Source organism: Cervus elaphus, chromosome 5 (assembly GCF_910594005.1).
Source record: "Cervus elaphus chromosome 5, mCerEla1.1, whole genome shotgun sequence".
Lineage (NCBI taxonomy): Eukaryota > Metazoa > Chordata > Mammalia > Artiodactyla > Cervidae > Cervus > Cervus elaphus.
The window spans coordinates 85,012,419-85,024,939 of record NC_057819.1 but is presented as its reverse complement, the minus strand read 5'-3'; the positions used below and the strand labels follow the sequence as shown (position 1 = coordinate 85,024,939).

Genomic DNA, 12,521 nt, shown 5'->3' with positions numbered 1-12,521 from the left:
TGGTGTAAGTTTGTTGCTTTCAATTATTTAGATACACCATGAGTAACATTTTCTAGGGAGCTTATTTTTTTAATTAATAAACTTTATTTTTTAGAGCGCTTTTAGGTCCACAGCAAAATTGAATGGAAAGTACAGAGAGCTCTCGTATTTCTGCCTTCTCCCTCTCCGCCCACATGCCACACCCACACACATACAGTCCCCACACTTTCCACCTTCCACCTGACAGTGATCATATTCTTACAACTGATGAACCCACACTGACACACCATCATCAACCAGCGTCCATAGTTTATGTTAGGGTTCACGCTTGGTGTTGTATTTTCTGTGGGTTTGTGAAATTAATATTGACATGTACCTACCATTATAGTATCATACAAAATAGTTTCGCTGTCCTAAATGTTCCCCATGAAATTTGGGTCTTCTCAGTCATTGTTTCTTTCTGTCTCTTTCCCCTTCTTCTTTCCTTCTGGGACTCCTGTACATTTACCTCCCATAGATCTCAAAGGCTCTGTTCATTTTTCGTCATTTTTTTTTTCTCTCATTCTGGATAATTTCAGTTGACTTCTTCCTGCTATTTAAATTTTCTCTTTGGGCCCCTTTATTGAATTTTTCATTTCAGCATTGTACTTTTCAACTCCAGATTTGTGTTTGTTTCTTTTTATAATGTTATCTCTTTATTGATGTCCCCTACTTGGTGAGACATTGTTCTCAAACTTTCCTTTACTCCTCTCGACATGGTTTCTCTGCATCCTTGGCCAGCATTTGGTTGTCTCATCATTTGCTATTTTATGGATCCTCTGTAAGATATGTGATGTGGAAATCTTTTTTCCCGGCGAGAAGTTTTTCCTTTTATCTTTTTAATAGGGTCTTTTGCAGAGCAAAAGTCTTTACTTTTTGTCAAATGCATTTTTAAAGTTTTGTTAGTAGTGATTTTGTGTTCAGGTCTAAGAAATGGTTGCCAGTCTGGGTGGGGCGCAAGGATTTTCTCCTATAATTTTCTAACAGGATTTTAGTTTCACATTTATATTTAAATTTCTGATCACCTTTGTGTTATTTTTTTGTATAGTGTATCAGGTTTAGGTTATGGTGGTCCCTATTTTTCACTACTTCATCATTTTTTCCAAGATACTATCCTTCTTCCTTTGAATTACTTTTGTACTTTCCTAAGTGACACACTTCTGTTGGCTATTTCTGGTTTCTGTGATGAAGATGACTTCTTTTAGCATTTTTCTGACTGTCAGCACCTGTATTTTGCCCATAATTTTGAGGACTATTTCAACTAAATTTGATAGTTTCTTCTTTCAGCAACTGTCAGCTCTCTTTGTTCAAAGCTTTTGGTGTTATTAATCTTAACTCTCTTGATTAATTGGGTACAGAGTTGTATTTTTGTGGAAGCAGTATTCTGATCTGTCACATGCTCAAATGGAGCTCCTGAAAATTATTCAAAAGGTTACTGAGTTCTCCTTACCCTCACCTGTTTGAACTCTTTTTCCTTCTTTTCTGCTCAATGTGAGTGCAGCTACTTTGACTTACTTTGTATTGAACTTGCTTTTCAGTAGTATATTTTTATAACTTTGATTTGGTTTTTCATCAGTTTCTCATAGAGCAAGAATAACAGCCTCTTTTGATTTTATAAATCCAGCCCCAAAGCCTATTTACTGGTCACTTGAGCATGTAAAATGCTCTCTATGATACGTGGTTTAGACAATAACCTGTGAACATGTATTAGCTCAGGCTGCCAGAAGGCAATACCATAGACTCGGTGGCTTAAACAACAGAAATCTCTTTCCTCAGAGTGTTTGAAGCCGGAAGTCCAGGATCAAGGTTTGGCTGATAGTTTCTCCTGAGGTCTTTCTTCATCACTAACGAATGGCCACCTTCTTAACCTGTCCTCACATGGCCTTTCCTTGATGCAAGGGAGCAGGGAGAGAGAGAAAGAAAGCTATGTCTAAAAAAAAAAAAAAGCTATCTCTGTGGTGTCTCTTCTTACAAGGACACTAATGCTCTCACCTCAGGGCCTCACCCATATGACCTCTTGTAAACTTAATTACTTCCATAGATAACCCCCCCACCCCACTCCATGTATAACTCCCACCCCCAACTCCACATAAAACCACACTAGGTTTCTGGCATTTCATTACAGGAATTTAGGGGCTATACAGACATTTATTCTATAACCATATGTATGAGAATCATTTAGTTACTCTTGTTTTTAAAAAGTCTTATTTGGTGCTCGCTTCGGCAGCACATATACTAGAATTGGAACGACACAGAGAAGATTAGCATGGCCCCTGCGCAAGGATGACACGCAAATTCGTGAAGCGTTCCATATTTTTAAGAGAAAAAAAAAAAGAAAAGAAAAAAAAAAAAAGTCTTATTTGATCCCAGCCCAATTCTAGGTTATTCTGTTCAACTATGATTGTTGTATCATATTCCATGATGACTTCCATTTTAAGGTATTCAAATGTTTTGTAAGAAATGTTAAATGTTAATGATACAAACATTTTTTGAAAACTTTATTATTATTGAGTGTATTGTCTAAAAGTATTACAGCATGGCACAAGTTTACCGCTTCAACCTGATCGACATGTTTCCTCCCATATTTGGCCATTCTAGTTATTTTTCAGCTCCTTAAACATGTTACATCATTTTACCTCTGCCTGGAACCCTCATTTCCATGCCTCTTATTTATCTCTTGAAAGTGTTAGTTGTTCAATTGCGTCTGACTCTTTGGGGTTGCAAAGGAGCCACGAGGCTCCTCTGTCCATGGGATTTCCCAGGCAAGAATACTGGAGTGGGTAGCCATTCCCTTCTCTAGAGCATCTTCCCGAGTCAGGGATCTAATCTGGGTTCCCCCGAATAACAGGTAGTTCTTTACCATCTGAGCCACCAAGGAAGCCGTATTGTCTCTTGACTCCCATCTTAAGTATCATTTTGGGAAAACTTACCTGACCCTATGTAAGATACCATGTCCCCCCTTCACCTGGCTACTGAATAGGGCAAGTTAGTTAATCTGCTTGGATCACTCCCAGTACTTTCGTTTCCTCATCAATAAAATGAGGGCTGTATTGTCATTTAAAACAATACCTTAAGTATAGTGAGACCTTAATAAATATTAACTGTTGTTGTTGTATTTTTGTTAACCTCCCTCATCCTAGTTTTTAATTTATTTACACTCATCTAGAATATCCTTTCAACATGTTTTCTGTTAGAGGTATGCTTTTATTTCATTCCCAGATATTATTAGCCTGGTAATTTTCACATAGTTGATAGTAAGTGTACATTGAGTAGTTACATTAATTGGTTGTCTTATCTGTCTTTATAATCTTGGAAGTGTTAGTTGCTCAGTCGTGTCTGACTCTGCGACCCCATGGATTGTAGTCGACCAGCTTCACTGTCCATGGGATTTGCCAGGCAAGGATATTAGAGTAGGTAACCATTTCCTTCTCCAGGGGATTTTCCCGACCCAGGGATCAAACCTGGGTCCCCTCCATTACAGGCAGATTCTTTATCATAGTCTGAGCCACCAGGTACAGGAGGCGGTGACCAAAATCATCTCAAAGGAAAAGAAATGAAAGAAGGCAAAGTGGTCTGAGGAGGCCTTGCAGATAGCTGAGAAAAGAAGAGAACTGAAAGGCAAAGGAGAAAGGAAAATATACCCAACTGACTGAATGTAACATTCAAGAGAATAGAGAGGAGAGATAAGAAAGCCTTCTTATGTGAACAGTGCAAAGAAATAGAGGAAAGCAATAGAATGGGAAAGACTAGAGATCTCTTCAAGAAAATTGGAGTTACCAAGGGAGCATTTCATGCAAAGATGGGCTCAATAAAGGACAGAAATGGTAGGGACCTAACAGAAGCTGAAGAGATTAAGAAGAGGTGGCAAGAATACACAGAAGAACTGTACAACAAGGGTATTAATGACCCAGATAACTACAATGGTGTGGTCACTCAACTAGAACCAGACATCCTGGAGTGTGAAGTCAGTTGGGCATTAGGAAACATTACTATGAACAAAACTAGGGGGGATGATGGAATTCCAGCTGAGCTATTTAAAATCCTAAAAGATGAAGCTGTTAAAATGCTCCACTCAATATGCCAGCAAATTTGGAAAACTCAACAGTGGCTACAGGACTGGAAAAGGTCAGTTTTTATTGCAATCTCAAACAAGGGCAATGCCAAAAAAATGGTCAAACTGCTGTATAATAGCACTCATTTCACATGCTAACAAGATAATGCTCTAACTCCTTCAAGCTAGGCTTCAGCAGTATGTGAACTGAGAACTTTCATATGTACAAGCTGGATTTATAAAAGCAGAGGAACATCCATTGGATCATCAACATCCAACAGATCATAGAAAAAGCAAGGAATTCCAGAAAAACATCTGCTTCATTAACTACGCTAAAGCCTTTGACTGTGTGGATCACAACAAACTGGAAAATTCTTAAAAAGATGGGAATACCAGACCACCTTACTTCCCTGCTGAGAAACCTGTATACAGGTCAAGAATTAACAGTCAGAACTGGGTGTGAAACAACCGACTGGTTAAAGATTGAGAAAGGAGTTCATCAAGGCTGTGTATTGTCACCCTGCTTATTTAACCTCTATGCAGAGGACATCATGTGAAATGCTGGGCTGGGTGAAGCACACATTGGAATCAAGATTGCTGGGAGAAATATCAACAACCTCAGATATGCAGATGATACCACTTTAGTGGCAGAAAGCAAAGAGGAACTAAAGAACCTCTTGATGAGGTGAAAAAAGAGAGTGATAAAGCTGGCTTAAAACTCAGCTTTCAGAAAACTAAGATCATGGCATTCGGTCCCATCACTTCATGGCAAGTAGGTGGGGAAAAAGTGGAAACATTGGCAGACTTTATTTTCTAGGGCTCTAGAATCACTGCAGATGGTGACTGCAGCCGTGAAATTAAAAGACACTTGCTCCTTGGATGAAAAGCTATGACAAATCTAGACAGCATATTAAAAAGCAGAGACAGTACTTTGCTGACAAAGGTCGTCTAGTCAAAGCTATGGTTTTTCTAGTAGTCATGTATGGATGTGACAGTTGGACCGTAAAGAAAGCTGAGCATCAAAAAATTGATGCTTTTGAACTGTGGTGTTGGAGAAGACTCTTGAGAGTCCCTTGGACAGTAAGGAGATCAAACCAGTCAATCCTAAAGGAAATCAGTTCTGAGTATTCATTATGAGGACTGTTGCTGAAGCTCCAATACTTTGGTCACCTGATGGGAGGGCTGACTCATTAGAAAAGACCTTGATGCTGGGAAAGATTGAGGGCAGGAGGAAAAGTGGGCAATAGAGGATGAGATGGCTGGATGGCATCACAGACTCAGTGGTTTGAATTTGAATAAACTGAGTGAGATAGTGAAGGACAGGGAAGCCTGACATGCTGCAATCCATGGGTCACAAAGAGTCAGACATAACTGACCGACTGAACAACAACAACATAATCAGGGCCGTGATAAGGGATTAATTTAATGTACTTAGTCGTCTCTTGAATAAAACCAACTTATTTCCAATTTCTGATTTGAACAAAAATTGTCTCCCTCCCTCAATTGTGGGATTGTTCCATGATGCAAATTATATTAAATGCAGGTGCATATCACACATAATTAATATTGAAATTAAAAGTATCTTGTGGAAACTATGTTACATTTTTGTGACTTGGTACTCTAGATGGGAATATTATTAGTTTCATGACATTTGACATCAAAGAAGATATGTATTTTTTAATTAATCAGATTAGAAATTAGAAACATAAGAAATTCTCAGCTCTCTGCAGTGTGGCCTGATGTTTCTCACACAGACCTGTTGTCTTTAATTCAGTAAATAATTGATCTGCTTTCTAGAGGCGTTACTTCTGCCAGCTGAGTAGCCTAGAGCTGTGAAGGGCAACACATCCACGTTTTAAATAATTACCCTTCCTTGGCAGGGAAATTGCTTTTCCATCCATTAATAAGAGGAAAATGAATGTTGGGTCTCTAGTAAAGTAGATTAAACATGAACCCCTCTGAATGCTTGGCTGCATCTTTAACAGACTTGGCATTTTTCTGGTTATTTAAATGCTATATATTGAAAGGTGCTGGTGGTCTTGGGTTAATCATTTAAAGTTGGGTTTTTTTTTTTGTTTTTTTTTTTGCAGTTTTCCCCATTGATCGTAGCAAGTGGTCAGAAAAATACCTTGTCTTGATTTTTGTTAACATTTACAGTGTCTTCTCAATTTATAGACTTGGGTGGCTTTAGATTTTCCCTCTCACCTGACAGTTTTAGGTTAGTCACTTACACTCTATCACTAGCAATGCAAAAGCAGCTTGAAGAGTTTATTGCCTCCTCCCCGACCCTGACATGGGGATGTTTCCATTAGAAGTCTGTAGTTATTCTCTTGTCTTTTCATCTTGTAAAGTGATATCTTTTACTCACGTAATGGGTTACTCCTTGAAGAATTTGTTGTGTTTGCTCTACATTCATTGTGGCACTGGGCTTATATGAGAGTCAGAGGGAATTTTTCAGGTGTGATTTGCCATAAAGTACAGTAGGCACCATGCCCACAGTCACTTTAGGGTCCCACCAAAATGTTTAATTCCTTTTAAATGCAAATATATATATAAACTTTAAATGGAATGCCTTAATATCCATAATATACATTTAAACCAGCAACTGTAGTCATAAAATAGTTTTTTTCATGGAAGAGGGGGCCAATGAAGGCAAAAATGTCCAGGGTCTATGAAAGACCTAATGCAGCCCTGGATTCTGAATGCCCATCAGTAAGAAGGAACCCTGCTCCTTCGCTATCACCACTGCCACAGCAAAGGTGCTCAGTTAATACTGAATGAACTAGTGAAAGATGAAGACACTGAATACATACAATGGCATCTTTCATACTAATGAAAGATGTGAATATATACAGTGGCTCAGTTAATACTGAATGAACTAATGAAAGATGTGAATACATGCAGTGGCCATAGCAAAGGTACTCAGTTAATACTGAATGAATTAATGAAAGATGTGAATACATACAGTGGCATACCTACCATGTAAAAATGTGAGGTAAATATAAATGCCCATAACACTGCAGCTGCAAGTATTATATTAGATCCAGTATTAACTTTTGAAAACAGTAAAAAAGGATGTCTATAACCAAGTAGATACAGGCGAAGTAGCCAAGGTTGAATTGAACTTTTGCTTATCAGGACAACTTTAAAATGGTTAAGCACTTGAATATCATTGTCCCTTCTCCTTTCCACTCTTCCACTCTGGCCCTTCCCCAGCTTCAGGCTTACTTGTTTCCTCGTTCACCTTGGTCTGTATTCTTGCCATATATTCAGTTCAGTTCAGTTCAGTTCAGTTCAGTCGCTCAGTCGTGTCCAACTCTTTGTGACCCCATGAAGCACAGCACGCTAGGCCTCCTTGTCCATCACTAACTCCCGGAGTTTACTCAAACTCATGTCCGTCGAGTCAGTGATGCCATCCAGCCATCTCATCCTCTGTTGTCCCCTTCTCCTCCTGCCCCCAGTCCCTCCCAGTATCAGGGTCTTTTCCAATGAGTCAACTCTTCGCATGAGGTGGCCAAAGTATTGGAGTTTCAGCTTCAGCATCAGTCCTTCCAGTGAACACCCAGGACTGATATCCTTCAGGATGGACTGGCTAGATCTCCTTGCAGTCCAGGGGACTCTCAAGAGTCTTCTCCAACACCACAGTTCAAAAGCACCAATTTTTCAGTGCTCAGCTTTCTTCACAGTCCAACTCTCACATCCCTACATGACCACTGGAAATACCATAGCCTTGCCACATATTAAATATATGTATATACATATTGGAGGCCTCACTTGTGGCTCAGATGGTAAAGAATCTGCCTGCAATTCAGGATACCAGGGTTTGATTCCTGGGTTGGGAAAATCCTCTGGAGAAGGGAATGGCAACCTACTCCAGTATTCTTGCCTAGAGAATCCCATGGACAGGAGAGTTTTGCGGGCTGCAGTCCATGGAGTCACACAGAGTTGGACATGACTGAGTGACTAACACTCTGTCTATACATATTTTATATATATATATATATATATATATATATATATATATATATTTGACCAGTACTGTGAAAAATTTTCAACGATAAATACATTTCAAAGAAAGTTATTAAATTCAATATGATGGGTACTTATGGTGCGGAAAGGATGGCAATGGGGAATGAATTTAGGAATGGAAGATGAAAAAGAAAACAAAAACATCAGTCCACTCAAACTTGGAGAGTGAAAAAGTTGGCTTAAAGCTCAACATTCAGAAAACTAAGATCATGGCATCCGGTCCCATCACTTCATGGCAAATAGATGGGGAAACAGTGGCTGACTTTATTTTTTGGGGCTCTAAAATCACTGCAGATGGTGATTGCAGCCATGAAATTAAAAGACGCTTACTCCTTGGAAGGAAAGTTATGACCAACCTAGACAGCATATGAAAAAGCAGAGACATTACTTTGCCAACAAAGCTATGGTTTTTCCAGTGGTCATGTATGGATGTGAGAGTTGGACTATAAAGAAAGCTGAGCACTGAAGAATTGATGCTTTTGAACTGTGGTGTTGGAGAAGACTCTTGAGAGTCCCTTGGACTGCAGTTAGTCCATCCAGTCCATCCTAAAGGAGATCAGTCCTGGGTGTTCACTGGAAGGACTGATTTTGAAGCTGAAACTCCAATACTTTGGCCACCTGATGCAATGAGCTGACTCATTTGAAAAGACCCTGATGCTGGGAAAGATTGAGGGCGGGAGGAGAAGGGGATGACAGAGAGTGAGATGGTTGGATGGCATCACTGACTCAATGGACATGGGTTTGGGTGGACTCCGGGAGTTGATGATGGACAGGGAGGCCTGGCGTGCTGCGCTTCTTGGGGTCACAAAGAGTCGGACACGATTGAGCAACTGACCTGAACTCAAACTTAATAAATATAATCTAAACAAAGTCATACCAACAGCATAGAAGAAATAATATTATTATTTAATCAAAAATAAACTAGGTTACCCCCACTCGCATGCCATACCTTTGATTATTTCATGGGAAGTTTTTGATTGTTCTTTTTATTGTTGTTATTCTTTCTTTTCAAATCATATCTTTCTGATGGGCTAAGAAAAATATTTGCTACATTTGCAAATATTCCTAAAGTAAAAGTGCCAAGTGATGACCCAGTTTTATCTTCCATCTAATTGTTATATGTTACATAGTTTCTGATCTCCCCTGCTAGAACTCTGAACTAAATCTGTTGTATTTTCATGTATACAAAGTGGAATTCATGAATAATGGTGCTTTGACCATCATTTGGCCAAGTTGCACATCTGAGACTTGTAGACGTCTTTCTTGACTCCTTACTATGTATTGTCATTTCACATACATCCCTCTGTGACTGCTATGTTTTCTGTTTATTTTTTGGTGTGTCTTTTTTTCTACTTATAGGGGTGGAGTTTTAACTTTCTAACTGCTCTATTTAGCATCTTATCATCTCTCTCTTCTTTTGCTCTAGATAAAGCCATAAAAATTATCTCGTTCCCTCATATTTGTTATTGTTTCGGTTCATCTTCATTTTTCTTGAGCTGTAATTATATGATACAGATTGTGTGCACAAATCTTAAGTGTATAGCTTGGTGAATTTCTACACACACACACACACACACACATATCCACCTCTGTATAAGCTCCATCCGGAAAATTTAAAGTTTGTGTTTTCATGCATCTCTGAAGTGCATTGAATGGCATTCCTTTGGAAATTCCTAAATTTCCAAACTTACCTTTCAAATTAAATCTTACAGTCTCAATATATAAAATATGTCCTCTAAGCAGACTGATCTGTCTACCAAATTCCTGTTAACCTTCATTCAAATTGTATTTTGTTATGAACTTGTGGCAATGATTATGACATTAATTTAGTACTGCTCTTGTGTTTGTGTATGTGTGTCTGTATAGGACCATAGCATTGTGTTGGTACATAATAATGTCCCCAAGATAACTATTTTATCTAAAGATTGTACATTTTTACCATCCTAGTGACCTCTATGTTGTGATGATTATAATATTGTATGATAAGAAAAATCATATATTTAGTTATGAGAGAAAACAGCATTTTCATAAAGATATTTTATCACTTTTGTGCTTTGATATCCTATTAGAGTTTTGTGTTAATATTGTTCACTAATAGTTAACTTTATTAAAAGTGAATGTTTAAAAAAAAAAAGTGAATGTTTAAACCAGAAGCAATCAACAGAAGCTTATTCTAAAATTATATGGAGATTCAAAGGATCTAAAATAAAAGAGTCAAATCAATCTTGAAAAAGATGAATAAATTAAAAAAACTGATACTACCTAAATTTCTGACTTAAATATATACTTTCTTAAATAAGTATTTAGTAATGTAGAAAGGATGGTTTTGGGTAAATATAGTCATAGATGGATGGAATAGAAACCAGGAATTGATCAAACTCTTACAATGATTTGATTTTTGACCAAAGTGTTAAGTAATTCACTATAGGGATAGCGTGATTTTCTCAACAGATGGTCCTAGAACAACTGGAATATCCATTTGGTGAAAAGTAAACTGGTTTTTCCAGTAATCATGTATGGATGTGAGAATTGGCCCATGAAGAAGGCTGAGTGCTGAAGAATTGATGGTGTTGTGGTGCTGGAGAAGACCCTTGGACAAAAGGAGATCAAATGAGTCTACCCTAAAAGAAATCAACCCTGAATATCATTGGAAGGACTTACGCTGAAGCTGAAACTCCAGTACTTTGGCCACCTGATATGAAGAGCTGACTCCTTGGAAATGAGCTTGATACGGGGAATGATTGAGGGCAGGTGGAGAAGAGGGTGGCAGAGGATGAGATGGTTGGATAGCATCACTGACTCAGTGGACATGAATTTAAGCAAACTCTGGGAGATGTTGAAGGACTGAGGAGTCTGGTATGTTGCAGTCCATGGGGTCACAAAAAATTGGACACAACTTAGCTACTGAACAACAGCAAAACTTTTCCTTAACACCATACACAAAAATTTAACTCAAAATCAATCATACACTTAATTTAAAACCTAATACTATAAACCTTCAAAAAGAAAATGTAAAGATTATATCATTGTAACCCAGGAGGCATAGAGGATGGATTTCTTAGATAAGACACCAAAAAAAACAAACCATCAGATTGGTCTTCATTGCTTGGGAAACTTATGGTTAAGCAAATGAACTGAGATATATAAGCTATGAGTATATATCTGGTATTAATATTATATTAATATATTAAAAATATATTAATATTTTTATAATGTAATATAAATATAATTTTAATGTATATAAAATGAAGACGAAACAATTTAAGCAAAGAATTTGGACAGTTAAGTCAAGGAAATATGTAAATAACTGTTTAGCACCCTAGCATCACTGATCACCAAGGAGCGTAGCATTTTTAAACCATAAGAAACCAACCAAGTACTCACTGAGGTGATTAAATTTAAGAATATCAGCAAAAAAAAAAAAAAAAATATCAGCAACACCAAATGTTGCAAAATTATGGAGTTCTTGGGAAAGTAAAATGATACTGCTGCCTTGAAAAAACATTTTCTCAGTTTCTTATCAAATTAAATGTACCTCAGTTCAGTTCAGTCACTCAGTCGTGTGTAACTCTTTGTGACCGCATGGACACAGCAGGTTTCCCTGTCCTTTACTATCTCCTAGAGTTTGCTCAAACTCATGTCCATCAAGTTGGTGATGTCATCCAACCATCTCATCCTCTTTTGTCCCCTTCTCCTCCTGCCTTCAATCTTTCCCAGCATCAGGGTCTTTTCCATTGAGTCATTTCTTCGCATCAGGTGGTCAAAGTATTGGAGCTTCAGCGTCAGTCCTTGCAAAGAATATTCAGGGTTGATTTCCTTTAGGATTGACTGGTTTGGTCTCCTTGCAGTCCAAGGGACTCTCAAGAGTCTTCTCCGACATCACAGTCCCTCCTCCAGGGGATCTTCCTGATCCAGAAATCAAACCTATGTCTCCTGTGGTGGCAGGCAGATTTTTTACCATTAATACCACCATTAGTTTGTAAGGACAGAAAGTCAATCAGTGGTTGTTGGAGCCAGATGATGAGGAGGGGGTGGACTGCAAGTGGACAGAAGGGAATTTTTTCACATGCTGTCTATCTTGATTATGGTCTTTGGATGTGGCCTTTGGGTATGGCCAAAGATATCTTCAGAACAGTAACAATTTCATGTGATGTAAAGTGAAAGGAAGAAAGTAATTATTTAAATAATGGTGTTAGGATGTTTGCAAATTACAAACTTTAATAATTTTTAGGTTTTCATCTCTACAGGTGTTGATGGGAAAGTATTAAATTTTCAATAATTAATACTAAAATGTACAGTTTTCAGTGATGATAATCTGAATTCCTGTAAAGATTTCCGTTTGACCTAACATATCAGTGGTTATGTCTGTTTTTGGAGGAGAGTGTGAATAAGCTGGTAATTTGTCTTCCAGTTCATATGTGTG

The 12,521-nt window shown here is 38.0% G+C and overlaps 1 protein-coding gene and 1 non-coding gene across 9 annotated transcripts in view; both read left to right on the top strand.

Annotated features, from left to right (window-relative positions):
* The window catches only part of BCAS3 (BCAS3 microtubule associated cell migration factor), a 579,738-nt gene that overhangs the window by 177,962 nt on the left and 389,255 nt on the right, over positions 1-12,521 (top strand). The window lies entirely within an intron of this gene.
* LOC122695764 lies at positions 2,230-2,336 on the top strand. The gene has a single exon (XR_006341519.1). It is a non-coding gene; the product is annotated as a U6 spliceosomal RNA (small nuclear RNA).